General features: G+C 43.6%; 1 long non-coding RNA gene across 1 annotated transcript in view; it reads right to left on the bottom strand.

Moving 5' to 3' along the window:
• Positions 1 to 5,963, bottom strand: part of LOC127935636 (uncharacterized) — a 39,254-nt gene extending 33,291 nt beyond the window's left edge. Inside the window, exon 1 of the long non-coding RNA XR_008148139.1 lies at positions 5,553 to 5,963. This is a non-coding gene — a long non-coding RNA (uncharacterized LOC127935636). The remainder of the gene's footprint in view (positions 1 to 5,552) is intronic.
• Positions 5,964 to 6,321: the final 358 nt, after the last annotated feature.

Below are 6,321 nucleotides of genomic sequence, written 5' to 3'. Positions count from 1 at the left end.
TGACTGTGGAAAATTTACACTGGACCATACGTCTGTGTGTAGTGGTTCTTGAAGCACTGACTCCAGCTGCAGTCCACTCTTTGTGAATCTCCCCCACATTTTTGAATGGGTTTTTTTTCACAATCCTCTCCAGGGTGTGGTTATCCCTATTACTTGTACACTTTGTCCTACCACATCTTTTCCTTCCCTTTGCCTATCTAATCCCATGAAAATGAAGTGTAAATCTGATGGACACTTCGCACCCTACCATATCTCAGAATCACTTGCGCGCATATGACGACGGTGTTTATAATCAGAGGCAGGTGAGAGCTCTGTGGGGGACAATGAAAATGTAAGTATTGTTTTCATTTACTCAAATACCCAGCGAAAGTGTTTAAATCCAGGCTTTTTATACTTAAAGCCCACAAACATGAGACAGCCACTATATAAGGCAATGGTCTTTCTCTTTGTCGTGTGTTTGAAGTGCTGTCATGCAGGAGATATCACAGGCATGGTTTATTTGCTAAGTGTCCTGGGCGTGTCGAACACAGCACTAAGATCCAATAGCACTAATAGAGAGATACAACCACAATCATTTGTAATTACATATATGTAATAACAAAGGTCATTTATAGCTCTAAGGAGAGCAGTCTCAGTATTGTTATACGGTCTAAATCCTGACTGGAAATCCTAACAGATACCATTTTTCCCTAAGAAGGAATATAATTGTGAGGATACTTCCTTTTACCTAGAAATGCAGTTTTCCCTAATTGAGAGCCATACTGAGCAGATATAAGACTGTCCCACCTGTTTTACACTGAACATAGTCCTGGACAATGCTTTATCAATCAGCATCAGCAAAAAGTATTTGAGTCTGTTAAATGCACACAGAAAGTAAATATAATGAATGGTACAAATCATTACCTGTGTAAAACTGTTTCTCTTAAAGAACTTGTTTGAGATTGTTAGCAAAAAATAGCTATGAAACAACTTGGCCCCAAAAAGCCATATAAAAAACAAAGGACAATTGTTTTCCAAGTCATGGCTGGATTGCTTGCTTTATGTAATCCAGGGCCACATTATAATTGTGTAGATTTATTTGTTTAAAATATATCAGCAGAGCTGCTCAGCCTAAGTGAAAGAGTGCACCTAAATTACAGAGGATTGCATATGATGTTTGCGACACTGTAATAGCCAATGCCAAATACAGTTCTGTTTTATCATACTGTATGAGATCCACCAGTTGGAAGAGCCTCCATTCCTGATCTCTGCAGAATTATCCAACTGCACCAAGTCTGGCATGATACCAGCAATTTGGATTTTACTGCCCATTTCAACATGGTGCTCTCCAAATCTGCATCATCTTCTGGCGATAGGCTGTTGCATACTTGCCACATGTGGCAGGGTCATCGTCGCTAATAATTCACATGCTTTTTGATCATAGGAAATTAAGGTACTGTTTGCTTGAGCACACACACATAGATGGCACCAAAACTTACAGGAAAGACTGCAAAGGACAGGGGCGACGGCAAGCCAACAACCACAATGGCGCCATCTTTGGATCAGTCATTCATGATACTGTACATAGGTACCAATACAAACCCCTACTTGAAGTGGTACCCATGCATATCGACACAAATGCATATCTCAAGTCATGCCATTTGGAAGTTTTTCTCTCTGTCATGCAGGTGACATGTCCCAGTTTTCTTTTCTACTCAATTTCCATGCAGTTCACCACACCTTCAATTAATTAGCCTCAATCAGCCATAGACTTCATTAGGCAGCACCTGAACACACAGCCTCTTCCTTTTGTTCATGCCACATGGAGGAATCCTAGTGTGTTGCTGCTGGAAATGCTGTCTCTCCAGCCTTGTGTGCATTATTGAACTATGTAAGATCCATATGTTTCTATTGTTAGATTGAACAGTTTAACTTTGCTTATAATGTTTATGTGGCTTACTGTGGTAATTGTAAGAATATGTGCATTTGAGTATTTCTAGGCATGACCAGTTCATTAATTATGGACAGAGAAAATGTATGTATTGACTTTGTTTTTAGGCTATCTAGCTAATTCCTTGCAATCTTAGTTCTTGTACAAATGTTTATCCTTCAAATGAATTGTGGCTTTGTATTGTGGCATTATGTAGCTTATTGTATCCTATATCCTTTTCCTCCTAGAAACCACACACACACACACACACACACAATCACATACCTAATAAAGAAAGTAGCTGGTTAATTGAAGTGACTGGACTGTTCTTACGGACACCTCCACTGGTCTCAAGACAGCCCCGTGCATATCACTTTCAAAACTCCTTTATATGGTCCTTCGAGCCGGAGCCATTGACAACCAGTGGAGATATCCAGTCACTTCTTGCCTTCATTACTTCAACGTCCTCACCACCAAGCCCAATGTCCTGTTCGCTATGATGACTACGTCATGAATCATTGTCAATGGCCACAACCTCCTGCTGCAGCACCAGAGCCACCTCAGTATGAGTATTGAGGAGGAGGAAGAGGCACCTCAACTACTCAGCGAGGAGGATGAAGAGGAAGAGCCAGAACCACCAGAAGAGCTAGAGCCTGCAACATACCCTCCCTCACCTGTCTCTTCTGGAAGAACCCTAGCCCCTGAATACCCACATGACCCTCATGTAGCCTCAATTCCTGACCCTCAAACTGAGCTCTTACATCAGTTACTAGAAGAAATAAGAAATCAAGGTAGACTAATTCAGAGCTGTATGCTTGGTAAAGGCCACTCCTCACAGTCTCATTTAGTATTAAGCTCTGAAAACCTTGGCCCTCAGTTAGTAGCACTAAGCACTTTTCTTCACTACCGCGAGAGCAGCCTTATCCACCTCCTGTAAGGTGTTCTCCTGCCATTCAGCCCTTAGCTCAGTCCTGGCAGCACACGAATCCTTCTGATCATAGTCAGTTCCCTGCTACCTGTCAAGTTCCAGTCTCACGTAACCCTTTGCTCCCAGCCCATATTTCGTGACCTCAAATTTCGCCTAGAGCCAGGGCCCAGTGTGATCTAAAGAGACGCTGCAACCAATGCAATGGGAAACATCTGCAGGTCCTATGCAACATCAACCAGAGGCAAGTGCAGAATTTCTACCTAGATCATCCTAGCGATTGCAATAAAGTACTGCTGAAGGAAGTTGAAGTGATCCTGCGTAATAGAAACAAGTCCTTAGATATGTATGTCATATTGGATGAAGGGTCAGAACGTACAATCCTTCTGTATCCTGCCGCACAGAAATTCCAGTTGATAGGAAAGTCTGAAGCTAAGGACGGTGAGACAGGATGTCCAGACTCTAAACCAGTGATCCTCAAATCTGGCTCGCGAGATCCACTTTCCTGCGAAGTTTAGCTCTAACCCTAATCAAACACGCATAAGTTTGCTAATCAGTGTCTTCAGGATCATTAGAAAATCACAGGCAGGTGTGTTTAATTGGAGTCGGAGCTAAACTCTGCAGGAAACTGGATCTCGTGAGCCAGATTTGAGGATCACTGCTCTAAACGGTGCCGCAGTGTCCTTTACCCTTACTCCAAAGGCCCATCCAGAGAAATCCTTGGCAATCAGGCATGCCTTCACTGCTGATGAGCTTTCTTTGTCTGAACATTCTCATCCTGTGAAATTCTCCAGCAGCGCCACACTCATCTCCGGCAGATTACCTTGAAGCAACATGATAACATTCTACTCATAGGAGCTCATCATACCCACCTGATCACTCCAACACTGCCTGTAAAGTTAGGGACCCCCGGAGCCCCTGTAGCAATTAAAACCTGTCTCGGTTGAATGTTACAGGGCCCTGCTAGAGATATTGTTAGCTCTCCCTCTACCAATTGTCATTATATTTCCTTTAAATGCCCACCTGATGACATCCACCATAATGTGCAAAAACTGTGGCAGCTGGATTCAGAACCTCTGAGGAACACAAAGATGGTCGCCAGGACCAAGATGCAATTCACCAGCTGGAGACTCAAACCATCCAAATTCCTGTTGATGACGTCCTGCGGTATGCCACACCTCTCCTCGGAGCAGATCCCTGGCTCCCCTAAAGGCTCCTAAGGAAGCAGTTATGTCACGTCTTCGCAGCTGTGAGAGGCGATTGCTTCAAAACCCCCTACAGGTGGAGACCTATATTAGAGAAATCCAGAAGTTAGTTGATGCTGCCAAACTTTTTTTATGTCAAAAGTTTAACCTCATCTGAAGTAGCAGATGCTCCTGAATCTTGGTACATACCACATTGTGCATCATGATGGAAAGGACCGCATTGTATTTGATTGTTCTTTCATCTATCAGAATCAAGGCCTGAATTCACAATTTCTCCCTGGTCCAATCCTTGGGCCTTCCCTCCTTGGAGTTCTCCTCCGTTTCAGGCAACACAACATTGCCATCAGCTGAGACGTTAAGTCCATGTTCAATCAGGTGCGCCTGCTACCACAAGATAAACCCCTCCTGCACTTCCTCTGGCATGCCATAGACAGTAGATCCCCTCCAACAGTATATGAATGGCAAGTTATTCCATTTGGCACTACTGCCAGCCCATTCTGTGCCATTTATGCCCTCCAGAGGATCGCCATGGACACACAGGCCATACAGCATTGTTTCTATGTGGATAACTGCCTTCAAATACTTCCCACACCAGAGCTAAGGACCTTCTTCACTGCATGCGTGCAACCCTCTCCTCTGGTGGCTTTGAGATTAGACAATGGGCTAGTAATGACCCCAAGGTCATCTTCGATCTTCCTCCCGATGCAAGGTCAAACCAGGCAGACTTCTGGCTGTCACATCATCCTTCTCTTGATCCCATGGAATCTACTCTAGGCCTCCACTGGAATTGCAATACGGACACCCTGAAATACAGGCACAGAGCTATTGAAGCCACAACTCCAACCATGCGTCACATCTACCGAGTTCTCGCGAGCCAGTACGATCCTCTTGGCTATATCCTCCCCTACACAACAAGAGCCAAGATAATTGTCCAGCACCTATGGGCAAAGGCAAGAGAATGGGATGATCCAAACCTTCCCCACAACAACTTAGAAGCCTGGTTTTCCTGCAAAGGAGAACTCCCTAATCTCTCCTCAATAGTACTGCCCCGTTGTCTTATCCATTGGACAGTTGATACCCCTTCAGCCATCCACGACCTGCACATCTTCTGTGATGCATCAGAGCACTTTTATGGCGCAGTTGCCTAAATGCGCACTGAATATAGTCAACAGGTGAATGTGTCCTTCCTAATGGCGAGGTCCCGTATTGCACCCAAAAAACAAGTCAGGTCAAGTGACCTTTATTTATATAGCGCTTTAAACAAAATACATTGCGTCAAAGCAACTGAACAACATTCATTAGCAAAACAGTGTGTAAATAATGCAAAATGACAGTTAAAGGCAGTTCATCATTAAATTCAGTGATGTCATCTCTGTTCAGTTTAAGTAGTGTCTGTGCATATGTTTGCAATCAAGTCAACAATACCGCTGTAGTGATGACCCCAACTAAGCAAGCCAGAGGTGACAGCAGCAAGGAACTGAAACTCCATCAATGACAGAATGGAGAAAAAAACCTTGGGAGAAACCAGGCTCAGTTGGGGGGCCAGTTCTCTTCTGACCAGACGAAACCAGTAGTTCAATTCCAGGCTGCAGCAAAGTCAGATTGTGCAGAATAATTATCTGTTTCCTGTGGTCTTGTCCTGGTGGTCCTCTGAGACAAGGTCTTTACAGGGGATCTGTATCTGGGGCTCTAGTTGTCCTGGTCTCCGCTGTCTTTCAGGGATGTAGAGGTCCTTTCTAGGTGCTGATCCACCATATGGTCTGGATACGTACTGGATCCGGGTGACTGCAGTGACCCTCTGATCTGGATACAGACTGGATCTGGTGGCTACGGTAACCTCGGAATAAGACAGAAACAGACTAATATTAGTGTAGAGGCCATTCTAGATGCCATTCAGCAAGTACATAGGGTGTTATGTGAAGTGTTCCCGGTTCCGGTTTACCTAATTAATGCAGCCTAAAGTGTTGTGAATATTGACCCTTATCTTTAATTTTTTTTTTCCCATATATATATATTTGTACTACATATCCCACAATTCCAAGTAGACTACAATACCCATGCAAGTGCACTAAATTACCCATACACTTCCTGGTCAAGGTCTATAAGTAGACCTCACTTCCTTTCATTGTTTCTCTTCCTTTGGTAAGGTGTGGGTGTTTGAATGGACACCCAACCATGTCCTTTGAGTCCTTTCCTTAAGATGCGTTAAGTAAGTTTGTTTGCCAATTTATTGTTTGGATCGAGTATATATATGTATTTGTTGATTAATTGAGTTGATTTCT

Source organism: Carassius gibelio, chromosome A19 (genome assembly GCF_023724105.1).
Source record: "Carassius gibelio isolate Cgi1373 ecotype wild population from Czech Republic chromosome A19, carGib1.2-hapl.c, whole genome shotgun sequence".
Taxonomy (NCBI): Eukaryota; Metazoa; Chordata; class Actinopteri; order Cypriniformes; family Cyprinidae; genus Carassius; species Carassius gibelio.
This window is presented reverse-complemented; position numbering and strand designations above follow the sequence as displayed.